Source organism: Macaca nemestrina, chromosome 13 (genome assembly GCF_043159975.1).
Source record: "Macaca nemestrina isolate mMacNem1 chromosome 13, mMacNem.hap1, whole genome shotgun sequence".
Lineage (NCBI taxonomy): Eukaryota > Metazoa > Chordata > Mammalia > Primates > Cercopithecidae > Macaca > Macaca nemestrina.
Genome location: NC_092137.1, coordinates 13,941,059 through 13,960,254, shown reverse-complemented (window position 1 = coordinate 13,960,254; position 19,196 = coordinate 13,941,059).

The following is a 19,196-nucleotide window of genomic DNA, read 5'->3' as shown; positions in this document are numbered from 1 at the left end:
TCCAATGTGAAAGCAAAGATGAAAACCACTGAAGAAGACAGAATCTCTACTAAAATATATGATACAATATTTATCTAGAGTTGTTTTCTCTTCCAGAAACTTCTGTTAACATTTCAGAAAATGATAATTTTTGGTCTGTAAATCACCTCTTTTTCTTGCCCCTGTACATAATAAAAACTAGACACAAATAACATTTTTAACATAATTTGTACATGTTATTTCCTTTTACAGGAACAATATAATAGACTCAGGAAGTGGACAAAAGATTTAAGTTTTTGAAAGTTATTGCCATGCTTGCAGAAGTTATCTGAACTTGGCCTAGGTCAGTTCTTTGTTAATGCCTTCTTTTCAGAATTTAGGAAATAAATCCATGCTAACTAAAATTTGTATAAATCTAAGTAAATACCTTAGTACTACTTCAAAAATGTACCTTAAGGATATTTAGCAGGAATGGAAAGAACAATAATAACAGACATGTACTAAAGATAAAAGGCATATACAAAAACAATAGCAGGTGTATTCTAAAGAAGAGGAAGCAGGTCCAGACAAAATATGGTGTCATATATCAACTAAAGGATTTAAACACATTTTAATTTAATTCTCACAAAGCCATTTTTGTACATAGTTATGAAGTACATGTGATATTTTGATACAAGCGTATGATGTGTAAATGATCAAATTGAAGCAACTGAGGTATCCATCACCTCAAACATTTATCATTTATTTGTGTTAGGAGCATTCTAATAACACTCTTTAGTTGTTTTGAAATATACAATAAATTATCATTAACTATAGTCTCCTTATTGTACTACCAAGTGCTAGACCTCATTCTTCCTACCAAATTCTATTTTTGTCCCATTAACCATTTCTTCTTTCCTCCCTTCCCACTATCCTTCCAGCTTCTGATAACCATCATTCTACTCTCTATCTCAATGAGGTCATTTGTTTTGTTTTCCACTTACAAAACCTTTTGAAGCAAATAATATGTTCTAGTTTTTACAGACAATCAAATTAAAGTTCAGCATGTTTAAATAACTTTCCTAGGATTATGCAACTTGCAGTTGTTAAAGAAAGAATTTGAACATTCATCTGTCTGTGATTAGAATTTATCTTAAATCACTGAATTCCTTTCCCTCTGAAGTCACTTGTGATGGTGAATTATAACACAAATGAATAGATGATTCATTTATCTTGATAAAACATTTTAATAAAGAAAATACATCTTTTCTCCTATGAGCTCTTGTATGAGGAACTAGATTTGAATCGGAGGGTAAGATTAAACTCTTACAAGTATGAATCCCAAATATCTGAGACAAGCTTCCATCAATTTTTTGCCAAGGTTAAGGACACATTGATGACACAGCCTGAGAAAGTTCTGAAACATATGCCCAAGGTGATCAGGGGCTGGAGTTTGCTTTTATACATTTTAGAGAGACATGAGACATCATGTGTAAGATGCATTGGTTCAGTTTGGTGAGACAGGACAACTCAAAGTAGGGGCTTCCACTTTAGAAGTAGAGACAAAAGTAGATAAGAGACAAAGTAGATAAGTAGCTAAGAGACAAAAAGTTGCATTCTTTGGTCAATTCCTTGGTCAGCCTTGCACTAAATACACAATTTAGTCTGGCTCAATGAATCTGTATTTTTACATAAACAACAAGGGAGAAGAAGCAATCAGATATGCATTTGTCTCAGGTGAACCTCAGAAGGATGACTTTGAATAGAAATGGAGGCAGGTTTGCCCTAAGCCATTCCCAGCTTGACTTTTCCCTTTAGCTTAGTGATTTTGGGGTCCTAAGATTTATTTTCCTTTCACACAAGCGTGTTAGAAGAATTAAATATATTTAAATTATTGTTGAGTTTTTAAAGGTATCCCTTTCAGCAAAGCTATAGAGCTTATAGAGCTATGGGCAGCTTAAATAGTAAAAAATTCCACAAGGCTCACTGAGAAAAACAGCCATTCCTTTCCCCTTTCCACTTCCCTCTTGATTCCTATTAGAAAGGGTTTTGGTGACCCTTTGGTTGTACAGGAGTATGCCTCAGGCAGGCTTAAATCTTGAGTCTGATATGAGATGAGTTCTGGGAAACTGGTCAGTGGTTCATCACGTCTTGCCACAAATCGTAGAATTGGATGGTGGTTATTTACGCAAGTGTTACCTGTGGCTCCTGGTGAAGGAAGGGGCCTGGCCAGAGACTCTATCTAGTATAGTCAGACAAGAAGATAGTACATACAACTATAAAATCTTCCTTGAGAAGGTTAAAAGAAGCTTCTCATGAGTGATAGAACTCCCATTTTATATGGTTAATGTCATTCAGAGGTGCATTGCTTTCAGTTTTTAGTCTCAACAAAACAAGAGATACCCAATGTTGACATTAATTCTATAACAATTATTTTCCTAAGCTTTCATAGTTTTCCAATATCTTTTCATCTAAATATAAAAATATATTTTAATTAGTCAGGAAGCTTGGCTTATTTATTTTTGGCATTATCATGGTGCTTTGTTCATAATAAGAACCCAATAAATATTATATTTACAGGAATTTTGCTTAAAATTAATTTTCTTAGTTTGCATTGAAGCCTGGAGCTGTTTCATTTGTTAATAATGTTATGTGTGGATTGATTAATAAGAGGAAATGTACAAAGACCATGCTTAATGAATGGAATATAATAACTATAACTTTTTTAAAAAAGTTTCTGTTCTTTGGCTGTACTTTCCAAAATAAAACATGTTGGTAAAATAATTACACATATGAGTAGTTCATAAATTTAAAAAATACCTTTTATATATATATATATTTAATGTTCCTTGGATTACTTTAAATGTTTAGGGATTCTTCTAAATAATTTCCTCTGGTGTTTTTACTTCAAATATAAGATTTACTGAAAAATAAAGTATAATAATGGGGTGAGACTTCATAATCATCAGAGAGACACTTTTTAAATTTAAATAAATTATATAATAAAGAAGAACATTTAAATATTAAACAATCAATAATATAGTTTATTATGAAAACTTTCAGACATTTCATCTCTAGTGAATTTGCATAGAGAAGCATCTATGCAAATTTCTTTGAGACAACTTAATAAATATCTAGCCTCACCTAAACAGACTCAGAGGCATGAATTAAGACAGAGATTATAATGGTGGCTATGATTTTCAGTGGGGTGAGATTTTGCCTCTTAAGGAGTGTTGGAAGCTTTACAAGCTTATTTCAGTTTTCAGAGCAGTGGGAGACTGCCAATTAGAATGCAGGGCATGGACAGTCATAGCTCCCTCCTCTATACACTCTCTCAAGTCTCTTGTCTCTAGCCTTGGACGCTTTTGCCTTCAAAATTTGCACTTTAGTGGAAATTTTCACTTACTGTTTTGTTGTTATTGTTGTTGGTATGAATTCGTAGTCCTTTCTATCTGAAGATCACTTTGCTTATTTACTTACTTGTTTTGGGACTTGAGTGGGTGGACATTTTAACAGATCTTTGAGGGATATCACTAGGTTTCACCAATTGTAGTGACTCATCACCAAATCAACACTGGTAAACTCTTGTAAGGATAATGTGTCTCTAAAATCAGACTTTAAGTTACAAAATTTGTGAATGGAGACTGCCAGTTTACTCAGGACAATTCGCATAGATGGTTCAGAAGTGACACAAATCCAGGTCAATATTTCTATCACTTGCAGTTCATATCAATACAACACTTAGATCTAGAAGTTTTGTATCTATGTACCAGATTTGAGACACAGGATATATAAAAAATATTTTTCTAATCATTATTCTTATTTTTGACTATCAGAATGTAGTCAGTAGGGTTGAAATGTCTGAACATATTCATATTAAAGTTATTGATTGCTTTACCATTAAATACATTTCCTGCATTATCATAAAAGTTGTTTAAACAAAATAGTGCCCATCTGATTATCACAAAATTTCACTTCTTTCCATAATAAGCTTCCTCTTTGGAGCTCAAAATACAAAACAAATGCATTGTATATTTGGAGTGAGGGTGAAGAGAGGGAGAGAAGTGAATAAATTAGGAAAAAATATGAATTGAGTGACTATAATTTACCAAGTGCTTTGCATAAATCATAACATTTTCTAGGTTGGAAATGATTATCTTCATTTCCAAAGATATACTTCAACAAAATGTAAAAGTACATATTAATGAGCAGAGAAAGTATGCAATTTACTCAGGGTCATATGATGAATAAACTAGTGTTTTAACATGTAACTGTTCAGTTAATTCCCTGATTGGAAACATAAAAATAAGTAATTTACTTAGTGTTGGGCATAAATGCAATCATGATCAAGTTAGATATGGGATATAGAACTGATAAATACTAAAATAAAACAAAGGGGTTTTATTTTTGTTATTTATTTTTCCTTTTTGACAGTGCAATCTTGTTCAGATCATTCATATATTAAATATTTTTTTCTTCAAGTGAAAATTGATTTTTCTCTTATAAAGTGTGTCTTCTCTGGTAGGTAAAGCACAGATCTATTTCACAGAAGTACAATATTCTAATACTATATAAACTTAATGTTATATCTGACATCTTTTGTAAGTAATTTCTATTTTTAAACAATAAAGAGAAATGAGTTTTGTCCACCTCACTGATTTGTTGGGAGGAACTCGCTAGATAGTGCACGTAAGAGATGATATTTAATGCAATTTAATGGATTATTAAACCATAAGTCTCATCAAAGAAAGAGATATAGTATTTAAGTTTATTTATTTTCAGGGCTTTTCACTACGCTGAAATTGACTAGTAAAGTTAGTTCAGAGGAATTTACTAAATGAATTCTGAGGTAACATATATAAGTACTGTATCATTTCAGGAAGAATGTAACATTCAGAATCTAATTGATCTATAATCCTCATCATTATCTTATGAGGTAGTTATTATCCATTCACTAAAATATGCATGAAGAAAGTCACTGAAGAATCCAGTACCAATATTAATATTTAAGCAACAACCCAAAGTACAAAAATGCAGTAATTGTCTCACAAAAGAGAGGAAAGAACAAACACTTCTGTATGCAATAAAACATTACAGAAAAGAATATCGATTCTCTAGCCAACGAATATGAGACCTGCCAGGATGTCTTCTTGCATCTGGTCTCCTGGCTGTCGCAGGAGAATCCAGGTGCGGAGTAGTCTTTAGCAAAATCAGAGATTAAGTCCTGAGATTTGCAAGAGCCCAAATGACAAAGAGGATTGTAAGCCAAGATTAGGAAATGTCACTTTAGATGGTGTTGGAATGATATTAAAGCTTAGAAGCTCTTTAAATCACTAAAGTGAAGGAATTTGGAGGAAAGATTCTTCAGACAATTTTCATTTTAAATATTTCTGCTTAGCATATTATATAAAATGGTCTATTATTGTGTCTTTTACTGTGCTGTAGTTTAGTGGAAGTAAAGATGAGTGGGAAACATTCAGGGTGTTTTATCTGTTTATATTCTAATTGGTTTATACCATAATTCAAAAATAGTACAGCCTAGTTAGGCAAAATGTGGATATTAGGAGAGATACCTATACTGACACTAAAATTTAGAGGTGGACAGTCTAATATGACGTGAGACTGGGTGAAATCACCCAGGGAGAAAATATTTCACTCAACTCAGTGACATCTACCCATTTGGAATGAGTAGTCCAACAACTTTCTTTTGTAACTTTTAGTTTGAGATTTTAATGTTATAAATGACATTGATTTGAAAAAGTTGGAGTCATGATAAAGATTACAAGTTTCAACCATTAAAACTCTCAAAATCCTGAGAAGATCCCTTTGTTATTTAAAAGTTTCTGAATACATGCTAGTCATGAGTCCAAAGGTAAATTAATATTTCTTCAAAAGAAAAAATATTGGGAAATCATAGAAATCAACAAAGGAATATTCTCTCCTATAAATTCCTTATTTTAAAATAACTTTGTACACTTCTGAATGTCTCTTCTGCAGGAAGACTTAAGTTGCACATATATAGCTGCAAAAATTGGAGGTATATATAAAAAAATATTATATTTTGGAATGAATTTAGCCAGAGTGGGGTGATTGGATCAGAAGATAAATAATCTGTTATTTTTTTGATAACAATTTTATTGATATATAATTTACATACCCTAAAATTTGCTGTTATGATTGAGAATGTATTGGATATAACTATATTACCAGAATTATGCCAGCTTCACTGATATTTAAATTGAAAATGTTTTCATTACTTCGAACGGATACCCCACACCCATTAGCAGTAATTCCCCATTCCCTCCTCCCCATGGCCTTTGGAAACCACTAATACATTTTCAGTCTTTATGAATTTTCCTATTCTGAACATTTTATATAAATGGAATCATACAATGAGTGACCTTTTGTGACTGGCTTCCTTCACATAGTATGCTTTTATATATGTTGTAGTTGCATCAGTACTTCATTTTATTGCTGAATAATCTTATTAAATTAATAAACCAAATTTTGTTTTGTTTAAATTTATAAATTTGAGTTGTTGGCACCTTTTGGCTATTGTGAATAATGTTGCTGTGAACATTTGTGTAAAAACAATTTGTGGGCATAAAGTTTACTTCCTTTAGGGGCTATACTGAGATATGAAACTGATTTATTATATGACAACTCTCTTTATTCTAATGAGGAATTGCCAAACTGTGTTTTAAAGTGACTGTTCCATTTTACATTCAGACCAGCAGCATATGGGGAATTTACTTTTTAACATTCTTCCCAGGACTTGTTAATGCTTTCTTTTTAATTACAACAATCTTAGTGGTGTGTGAAGTAGTAATTTATAGTAGTTTTGATTTGCATTTTTAATAGCTAATAATGTTGAGCATCTTTTCATGTGCGTATTGGCCATTTATGTATCTTTTTTGGTGAATTATCTCTTCAAATTGTTTGCTCATTTTTTGATTGAGTTTTTTTCTTATTGTTTAATAGAAGAGTTTTTTAAGTATTCTGGATACTAAAGTTTTACTATCAAATAGTAAATTTAATTTAAAATTAATTTGCTTTTAAATTAAAGTTAATTTTTGTCTGAGGAATGAGGTGAGGGGTCCAACTTAATTAATTTTTTTTTTTATATGTGGACATCCAGATATACCTGCAACAGTTGTTGAGATGATTTTTCTTCTCCCATTGAATGGTCTCGGAACCCTTGTTATAAATTAATTGATCAAAAATGTAAATATTTTTATCTGACTACTTAATTCTACTTCTTTATTCTGTATTTTGATCCATATGCCCATATATCATTATCTTAATTGCCGTAGCTTTGTAGTAAGTTTTGAAACATGGAGGTACGACTTCTCCAACTCTATCCTTTGTCAAAATTACTTTGGCTATTCTGTGCTCCTTAAGTTTTGACATGAATTTTAGAGGCAGCTATCAAATTTCTGCAAAAATTTCAACTTGGATTTTGTCAGAGACTGTGTTGAATCTGTATGAACTTTGGCAATATTATCTTAATATTTTTTTCTGAATAATGAAAATGGGATGCCTATTTCATAGACCCTTAACTTATTTTGATGATTATTATAGTTTTCAGTGCACAAGAATTAAACTTATTTTGTTAAGAGTATTCACAAACATGTAAATCTCTTGAAACCATTAAAAATGGATTTTTTTTTAATTTTATGTTAAATTGTTAATTGATTAATATACAGAAACACAATTGATGTTTGTATGTGTATCTTGCATATTACAATCTCCTGGAAATAATTTATTCTAATATGTCTAATAGTATTACTTCTAACACTCTTTTTGTGGGTTTTTTAGGATTTTCTATGTATAAAATCATGTCATTTGCAAACAAAAATAGTTTTACTTCTTCCATTCCACTACAGATGTATTTTATTTCCTTTGTTTTCTAATTGTTATTTTAGTTGTCATATAATGGTTAGTCAATAATGTTTTTAAATTTCTTGACCCAGTAAGTCACCCAGCCCTTGTTAAGGGGCTCTGTGTGGATGCTGGGGCATGCCTTCAGTGCTCCAGCAGTTTACAATTCTTTAACCTTCACTTCTTGGGTGAAACTCCTCAAGTCAGCCCATAGTGAGGGATTACAGCCTCCTAAGGTCTTTCCAGGACACGCACACACCTGTGCGCTTGTGAGTAGTCTTCTATAGTCTCAGGAATATGTCAGACATTATTCAAAGCCCTCTGTGGACACCTCATTCTTCAAGTTTTAGTTTGAAGTTTTATGGCCAATGTTTCATCTGCCCCAAGAGGTTGCCATTTCATTAAGTTACAGTATTAAACAATTGCCACTGATTTTTTTCAACAAATTACCTGGGAATAGGACTGTTTGCACTGGGCAAGCACTGAGTTAAGATAAATAGAGATAAGTCTTATGAATGCCATTGTTACAGGAAGACTCCAGGATTAATAATCACAATTCTTTAGTGTTTTGGCTTTTATAGAAGGTCCATATGAATTCTAGTCCCTCCTTTGGCTTCTAGTATGCTCTTTTTGCAAGCACTATCATTGCAAAGTTGTTGGCTTTCAAAACTACCCCAAAGCTGAGGAGAAGGAGCTGGCATCAGGGCAAGTTAAAACACTAAAAAGCAAACTGTTTCTACTGAAGTTCAGCCATTTTTCTTAAATAAAGGCTCACCAGACTATTGCAAGTCTTTGTTAATTTACAGAGTTCTGAAGGTTAATTTTGACAATTTTTGCTAGTGTTCTCATTGCTTGTAAGTCAATTGCCCTTACTATATTATTCTGGAAGTGCTTCTAATCCATTACTTTTAAGATAAGCATGCATCAAAACCTTAATTAACTTTATTTTTAAATGTTAAAGTATATGGAGAGCATAATTATAGCATTAAGTAGTATGACTAGAATGTTTAGGTGTTTGAAAGCAGAAAAAAATATCAGCTTGAAATGTAGAGGAGGCGTAAAGATTACTTGGATGTGAAAGTAACTGAAGGGTGTGAGATGCAATGTGCATATTTGGGGTTGAAGAAATTATATGAACAATTGCAAATAGGAGAGCTACTGTAAGATATGTTAAGAAAAGTAATGTGAATGTAGTGGGATCAATTATTTTTACTTTGCTGGTGTATTAGTCCCTTCTTGCTTTGCTATAAAGAATTACGCGAGACTGGGTAATTTATTTAAAAAAGGTCTAACTGGCTCATAGTTCTGCAGGCTGTACAGGAAGCATGGCTGGGGAGGCCTCAGGAAACTAACACCACAGCAGAAGGGGAAGGGGAAGCAGGCATGTCTTACATGGCTGCAGATAGAGGAAGAGAGAAAAAGGGGAGGTGCCATACACTTTTAAACAACTAGATGTCATGAGAACTCACTCACTATCATGAGAAGAGCAAGGGGGAAATCCTCCTCCACGATCCAATCACCTCCCACCAGGTCCCTCTCTAAAACTGGGGATCACAATTCAACATAAGATTTGGGCAGGGACACAAATCCAATCCATATTAGCAAGGTATTTTTGTTTATACTTTATCATTATAAGGCACATCTACAGCCATCTGATCTTTGACAAACCTGAGAGAAACAAGAAATGGGGAAAGGATTCCCTATTTAATAAATGGTGCTGGGAAAATTGGCTAGCCATAAGGAGAAAGCTGAAACTGGATACTTTCCTTACTCCTTATACGAAAATTAATTCAAGATGGATTAGAGACTTAAATGTTAGACCTAATACCATAAAAATCCTAGAGGAAAACCTAGGTAGTACCATTCAGGACATAGGCATGGGCAAAGACTTCATGTCTAAAACACCAAAAGCAACGGCAACAAAAGCCAAAATTGACAAATGGGATCTCATTAAACTAAAGAGCTTCTGCACAGCAAAAGAAACTACCATCAGAGTGAACAGGCAACCTACAGAATGGGAGAAAATTTTTGCAATCTACTCATCTGACAAAGGGCTAATATCCAGAACCTACAAAGAACTCAAACAAATTTACAAGAAAAAAACAACCCCATCAAAAAGTGGGCAAAGGATATGAACAGACATTTCTCAAAAGAAGACATTCATACAGCCAACAGACACATGAAACACTGCTCATCATCACTGGCCATCAGAGAAATGCAAATCAAAACCACAATGAGATACCATCTCACACCAGTTAGAATGGCGATCATTAAAAAGTCAGGAAACAACAGGTGCTGGAGAGGATGTGGAGAAATAGGAACACTTTTACACTGTTGGTGGGATTGTAAACTAGTTCAACCATTATGGAAAACAGTATGGCGATTCCTCAAGGATCTAGAACTAGATGTACCATACGACCCAGCCATCCCATTACTGGGTATATACCCAAAGGATTATGAATCATGCTGCTATAAAGACACATGCACACGTATGTTTATTGCAGCACTATTCACAATAGCAAAGACTTGGAATCAACCCAAACGTCCATCAGTGACAGACTGATTAAGAAAATGTGGCACATATACACCATGGAATACTATGCAGCCATAAAAAGGATGAGTTTGTGTCCTTTGTAGGGACATGGATGCAGCTGGAAACCATCATTCTTAGCAAACTATCACAAGAACAGAAAACCAAACATCGCATGTTCTCACTCATAGGTGGGAACTGAACAATGAGATCACTTGGACTCAGGAAGGGGAACATCACACACTGGGGCCTATCATGGGGAGGGGGGTGGGGGGAGGGGGGAGGGGGGAGGGATTGCATTGGGAGTTATACCTGATGTAAATGACGAGTTGATGGGTGCTGACGAGTTGATGGGTGCAGCACAGCAACATGGCACAAGTATACATATGTAACAAACCTGCACGTTATGCACATGTACCCTAGAACTTAAAGTATAATAATAATAAAAAATAAAAATAAATAAATAAATAAAATATATTTTTCTACTTACTATAACAGAAAACAAGCTCAGAGAAGCTTAATAATTGTCCATGGTCACAAAGCTATTCACAGACCCAGTAGTCAATCCCAGCATTGTCTACCTACTTGGGGGCTCATGTCACAATGCTACCTACCATGTTAACAGTACTAGATCGGTATATATTGAATGCAGTGCTATATGCAATAGAGTTGGAAAGTTGATATTAATATTGTTTAGAATCTAAAATTCAGATCCAATACTGTACTAGGTAGTCCTAATTATGTCAGATAAATATATTCCATCTTTTTACTCAAAGGGATTAAAATCTAACTGGGGAGGAGTTGGTATAAAACTTAAGTCATGAATTAAGTAAATGAAGACATAAGATGGAATGTACTTATGTAACTAAGTGTTTGTAACAGGCTGTAATGTAGTTGGGAAATCCAAAACAAAATAAATCTGGGAGAGTCAGTATATTGAGATTACTTTCTACATCCCTTATAACACAAGCAGAACGTTAAAGAACCCAAGTGATTATCACTGAAGCAGCCTTACCCACAACATTTTCTTAATGCATATTTGTTATATCATAGGATGATAAAAAGTATGGCTGGTAAAACACATTAACAATTATAAAATGTGTTTAGTTCTTACTACGTGACAAACACTTTGCATTCATTTTCACTAATACTCAAAACTATCCTGTCAGAAACTACAAAAAAAAAAGTGAAGAGTTTGTGGCCACAAACTTTTTGAGACTGCTACTGTGAAGAATTTTTCTGCCTCATTTCTGCTTAGTCCTATGACTTACTTCAGCCCATGAGATTTTAGCAACCCTGATGGAAGCAGATTGCTAAGAAGTGCTTGCACATTAAGGCTGACTCACTTTTGCTTCTGGGAACTTTTTATCATATGTGTAAACATAAGTTAACTCCCTGAGTGGCAGGCCATGGAAACAAGGAGTTCAGCTTTCCCAGACACCCCAGCTGAGGCCAGAGATATATGACTGAGAACATTCTAAGTCATCCAAGCCCAAACTAGTTAACCCAGATTAGAGAAACCACATGGTTTGCCCATAGAAAAAAAGTGTATTAAATAATTGCTATTTTAAGCCATTAACTTATGGAATGACTTTCTTTGCAGCAATATTAACGGATAAATTAATTGTAATCCTAGGTGTACACTATGAATTATCCTAATTCACCAGTTAAAGCAGCTGGATTCCAAGTTATTGCAGTGAATTGCTCGATGTTACTCAGCTAGAAAAAAGAAACACTGAATTTCAAAATCATAGTTGTTTCAATAGAAAAGTTTTTCTCAGTTGTAACACACATCATTGACTACACTCTGGTCCATCTAGTGATCCAAAGTGTAGCATAGAAGATTCAGCCTTTGTGACATCTTCAGTTAGTCACATCTAGAGCTCTCCCATTCTACTCGGAGGCCTACCAAACAATGCAGGGAAGAGTATTTAGATTTAAAATTACTGTAATAGATTTATTTAGTGTGTTGGTTTTCTCAAATGCTGGTTATGCCAGCAGTGAAGTTGTCAAAAAATACACAATAATGTAAGTGCTATAATGTAATCATTCACAATGTGCTTTGTTAAAATCTAGTGAAATTCAATAAATAATTTTAAAGCCCAGTAGAAATTATTTCATCTAAAATGCTTTTATTAATACACAAAATTGATCTTGGAATAATGCATTGTAAAAAATGGAAAAGAAAAAAATTGACTCCTAGAGATGTTTAAAAGCAGGGTAGAAACAGCGCTTTAGCATTTTTAAATATCGATGTAAACAGTCAGTGGTTATATTCCCCTTCTTTCCTACTGAGTGGTAAGTAAAGCTCAAACTTAGAACTGATAGAGATTTGTTGTTCTTATTGATGGAAGGTCCAATGTTAGATTTATTAATTTATCAGTTCAAAAACACACCAGAAGTCTAAACTTCAGTAATTTTGGTAAAAATATATGGCTATGGATGAGAGTATTGTGGGCCTTCTTAATGGGTCCACCACTACTAAATCTGTATGTTTTCTTAGACTCTCATTAAACTTTCTGAACACCAGTTTCTTTTTTTTTTTTTTTGTATTTAATACATTGTTAATAAGTCTTTAAAAAGCTGTAAGTGCAAACATTTGTACTTGTTCCATTAGAAATATAATGGATTAATATTTAAATGTTGTTTTGCTTCTAAACGCCTCTGTCCTTGTGTGACCACAGTTCTGCATCCCATGGACACCTCCTGTGAGATGGTCACTGATAACATATTTGCACGACTCAGAGGGGGGAAACTTCATTCTCTAATAGTCAAAAGTTTGAATGAAAGTATGATGTAGGCATACAAATCTAATAAGTGCTTTCATATATTCCTAGAAATGGTCACTCTTGAAGCCCGTTTGTGTAATCTATGATCTGGAGATCACACAATCTCTAGCTCCTTCTGTGTATCTTGATGTTGCCAATTTGAAAAGACCCGCCTCCAGCCATACGCCTGGCATCTCCATATTGCTAGGAAGGAGTCTAAGCCTTATAGATGTATAGTTGACGGGGAGAGAGAAATGAATCTTGTTCTTCTTCTGCCCAACCTCAGTATGAACTTCTTCACAGAGTGACTGATCATTGAAGTCTTGTTGCTAGGAAAAACCTTATCATGTCTTAGGGTGCGTGTGCCAGCCTCACAGATACTAAGACAATTTCAACATGTGACAGTACACTTTCCACGGTTGGTTTTCAATTTAAGGCACTACCCCATGTTTAGTACCAAAACTTGTTTCACATTATGCCGCATAAGGGAGAGTACTTTTTGTATGGTCTGTCTTTCAGTACATGTACAGAAAGGCCCTCCTGTCAAAATCCGATAGCCTCGGAGCAATGGCTTGAGCAAGACACAAACACATAGACACACAAACACACACGCACACACACACACCCCATATGATCACAACACATATACCAAGTTTCCCAATGTAAACAGTAATCTTCAGGATTAGAAATATCATCATCGTTTTCATTTACAAAGCATCTGCTTCTCTAGGGCAGTATTCTCTTTGTGTCTCCTTTTCATATGGAAACAGTAAGTGAAGACAATAAGTGTCATATTGCCCAGGAAGAGATCTTTATTCTATGATTTATTCATCATATGAATTTGGAAGTATTACTTAAACTTTTGTGCCTCATTATATAACTCATAGGTTTGTGATAAGGACTAAATGAAATAAGGCACACAGAAAATGAAATGGCAATGCCTCACAGAGTGACTGTTAACTTTTAAACAAATTAAGTAAAATAAATATTAATTCATATTTATTTTAATTAATGATTATCTATGTAAAAGCATTAGTATGTGCTCAATAAATAAATTATGCATGTTTAGTCAACATTTACTATGAGACAGAGTTACTTCTATTATTTTTGATGACATTCAAAATTTGAGTATGAGAATGCACAGTAATGTTTTCCTCTCACATTTGTATTTCTTCAAGATGAATTTGAGAGACAAAAATACTTATTTAAAATTGTCCTTCTCTGTTCGGTAACTGAATAATTTGGTTTCTGATGTGTCTTGCACTTTAGTCATATCTGATCACTTTCCTCAAAAATATGTTGTTACTATTGTTGGCTGCAGATTCTAAGACAGCTGTGGCCAACTCACTTGTCAACACAATTTTAAGCTAAGTTTATATTTCAAGTGTTTAATTGCTTATGATGCTAGAAGGTGCCAAGAGAACACTATTGATTTCCAGATTGCAGACTGTAAGTGATAAAATTTGCGCCTCAGAAAAAAAAGAATCATCTGACTGTAAATTATGCAAATGTAGCAGGAAACCTGTAACAGAAAATCAGATTTTTAAAAATATCATTATCATTATACTTGTAATCTTCACTATATTTTCAAAGCAGATTTAAAATAAAATTTCATGAATATTCTGTGGTACTGTGCCCACATCTTTACTAAATTCAGGGCGCTCACTGTCATTCAGGGTGTCACACATTGTTATGTTATAAATGAAGTTGACAATTACACAACAGATATTAGACATGGAGTTATGGCAATGGAGGTCTCTACCTCAATGACTCCAGGTGTCATTGGACCTGAATAATCACTTAAGAAGGTTATTATAACAAATTTTGCCAACCAAGTGTATTTTGCCAAATACACTTGATGTGTATTACAAAATTCATATTGTGACAAGATAAATCTATTGGGACTTTGGAGAAAAAAGGCATGCCTGAAATGTATTAACTTTCTTGATTTGCAACTTATATAACACAATTTACATTTGGTAGTTACTTACTGGTCACTTAGTATAAATATAGGGAACAAAATTTTTCATAAATAAACTAACTTTTAATGAACTAATCTTTATGCATCACCTTGTTAATTTTTACAACAGTTCTATTTGGTTTATATTGCTATCTCAATATTACAGATTAAGAAACAGTGACTCAAAATATAAAATAACTTTCCTAATATTTCTCACACACAGAATTTCTATGTCTGGCAAAATCATTGACAAAAGAACTTGAAAACCCCTGTTACAAATACCTAGAAACACTAGATAAAATTCAAAGAACAATCTTTTAAAAATATAGATAACTTCACAATTTCACAACAGCATGTGAAACAAAGAGAATGTTGTAATTTTTAAAAAGATACCACAGCTTTTCAAGGAAAGCAAAATATATATGTATATTTCCAGGTTGCAGATTGGAAGTGATGCATACACACACACAAATATATAGCTGGAACTACAGCTGGGGTGCATAAAGTCTCCTCCACATGGTTTCCATTTATAAATAGCTTGAGTGTTCTTACAAACTGGCAGTCTCAAGGCAATGGTCCTAAAGTAAGCATTTGAAGACCATCAACATGCATTCAAAAATCTCTTAAAACATACCTTCAAAAGCCAGAAATTATGAATTTATGAAAAATGTCAATTTTTCTCATTTATTTTATAGATTCTGTGACATCATATTCAAACTTACAGAACACCCTTTTCAGATATAAAAATTTTGATTTTAAAATGTACGCGGAATAGCATCAGTTATGGAATAGCCAAAATAATTCTTAGGAGTAAGATTAAAATTAGAGACTCATATTATCTGATTTAATAAATGATTGTAAAGCTAAAATCATCAAGACAGTGATATTGGACAAATGAGAGACATATAGAGCAAAGAATAGTGATAGAGAACCTGGAAATAGATAAACAAACATATAGGCAACTGAATTTTCTAAAGGTATAAGAGCAATTGAATAAAGGAAGAATTCTTTCAGCAAGAGGTATAGAAACAATTTCATAATTTAAAAAAAAAGCAAAAGAAAAACTCCACACATAACGTACATCTTAGCATTGAAAAAAAGTGATTCATAAAACTAAATGTAAAAGATATACACTTCAAAATGTCTATAAAAAATCATGAGAGAAAAACTGCAATTTTTGGTTTGGCCATTAGTTTACAGACACAATATCAAAAACATACTTCACTGAAGAAAAAAAAATGTTATATTGCACCTAGTTAACATGAAAAAACTTATACTCTAAAAAAGTTATTCATGAGAGAAAATAATACAAGCCACAGACTCTGAGAAATATTAGCAAATTACATATCTGATAAATATTTTACATACATAATATGTAAACAACTTTTAAAAGTCAGCAATAAGAAAACACCCCAGTAAAATCATGGCAAAGTACAAACAAATGCTTCGAATAATATAAATAGATGACAAATAGCCTATGGAAAGTTGATCAGTACAATTTGTCTTTGGAAAAAAGCCAAATTAAAATAATGAGACAATACTAGAAACCTATTAGAATAGCTATTTTTTTAATAGCAATACCAAATACTGAAAAGAATATAGAGTAACAACGACTTTTATTTTTGGTAATGAAAATGCAAAATGGTAGTCACTTTTGAAGACAGTTTGGAAGTATTTTTATAAAGTTAAACATAGAACTGTCATACAACACAGAATTAACACCTCTATTTATTCAATTTCTTTAACTGAAAACTTATGATCACACCAAAACATACATGCACATTTTTATAGCAGTTTTATTCATAGTCAACAAAAATTGGAAGCAATCAATATTTCCTTCAACAAGTGATAAACGAACTATAAATCCATATAATTCAGTGATAAAAAAGAATGATCTATTGATTCTTACAACATGGATGTCTAAAATGTGTTTTGCTAAGTAGGAAGACAATCCCATGAGACTACCTATTGCATAATTCAGCTCATAGAACTTTCCAGAAACAGGAAAATTATAAAGACGGAAAACTACTTAGGGCTCAGAGGAGTTGCAGCGGTTGACTACAAAAAGGATACAAAATAGTTTTCAAAGATGGAATTTATCTGCATGGTACCAGTGTGAGAAACACATTTCTATAAATTTTGAAAATTCATAGTACTGTATATTGCAAGGAGTTAAAACAAATCTATGCAAATATAAAAAAATTAACCACCATGTTGGGAGATCATGAAATGGAATGCAGATTTTCACAAATAAATCAAACTGTATTACAAATGTGTGACTTAAAAATGAACTGACCTCATTAACTTTAGAAACTATTGCCTTGATTGGAAACTATAATGTTAAAGACAGAAAGAATAAACAAAAACTTTACTCTAGTTGATAAATTTGTTTCTCATAGTGACATAGTAATATATGCAAATAATTCTTAAGGTGCTTTAGTTCTACACTTATGCAGGTAATAAATTGTAGATAATGGGATCCAGATTTCTCACTGTCAATGAAAGAAATTACAACCAAGTGGAGAATATGATAATATATACTTTGATATTGGATTTTGAGTCCTAAATACCAGTTTTATGTATATACTGCTAGATAAGTGCAGAAATAATTAGTTATATGTATATATGTAGGTTGCTATATTTCCTAACTCCATGCTGAGAGATTCTAGAGAGTGATATCAGAGTAGCAATAATCTCAGCACCTTGCTCTTGGTTTCCAAATATCACTCTCCAAAAAAAATGTATTAGGACTCCTTGGAAAAAATGGCTATTTCTTTTTTTTTTCTTTTTTTTTTTAATTTTAACTTCAATAGTTTTGAGGGAACAAGTGGTTTTTCGTTACATGGATAAGTTCTTTGGTGATGATTTCTGAGATTCTGTTGCTCCTGTCACCAGAACAGTATACACTATACCCAGTATGTAGTCTTTTATCCTTCACCCCACTACCAACTGCGTCCTCAAAATCCATTATACCAATCCTATGCCTTTGTGTCCTCATAGTTTAGCTCTTACTTATAGGTGACAATGTAGGATATTTAGTTTTCCATTCCCAAGTTACTTCACTTAGAATAATGGCCTCCAAATTCATCAAGTTGCTGCAAAGGCCATTATTTTGTTCTGTTTTATGGCTGAGTAGTATTCCATGGATATATACATATGTGTATATAAGTGTATATATGCATGGGATACTACTATTATATATGTATATACACACTATAATACATGTACATATACGTATATATGTACATGTAACTATACATATATATGTACATATTATATGTGTATGTATATATCCGTGGAATATATATATATATATATATATATATATATATCACATTTTCTTTATCCACTCATTGGTTGATGGCCATTTAGGTTGGTTCCATATTTTTGCAGTTGTGCATTGTGCCACGTGTCTTTTTCATATAATGAATTCTTTTCCTTTTAGTAGATACCTGGTAGTGGGATTGCTAGATCGAATGGTTTAAGAGTTCTACTTTTAATTCTTGAAGGAATCTCCATATTGGTTTCCATAGTGGTTGTACTAGTTTACATTCTCACCAGAAGTGCAAAAGTGTTCCTTTTCACCAAATCCATGCCAACATTTATTATTGTTTTGATTTTTAAATTATGGCCAATCTTGCAGAAGTAAGGTGGTATTTCATTGTGATAATTTTTAAAATGGCTATTTTTAAGGTTTCTGAAGGAAAAATAAACATGTTTAATGCCAGAAACAAGGAAGTAATTAAAAAAATAGAATGAAGGCAGGTCAAATGAACAGAGAGGGCAACCTGAAAGACTTCTCAGTTGCCAAAGTTGGAACAATTTGAGCAACAACAAAAAAGTAGCGTTAGGTTTTAAACCAAATTACAAATTAACTATGCATTAGTCCGTACTGATATTAATTAAATTTTTAAAAAATATTTTATCGCACACAAATTCCGAATAATATACGTAGATATTCCCCTGCCAGAAATGTAGATTGATCTCCTCTCCTCAAGTACAAGCTAGCTAGATATAATAACACATTTCTAAAGAATAGACTGTGGAAGAGAACTTTACAGTAGGGAAAGCCATATCATAACCAATTAATCAAAGGGAA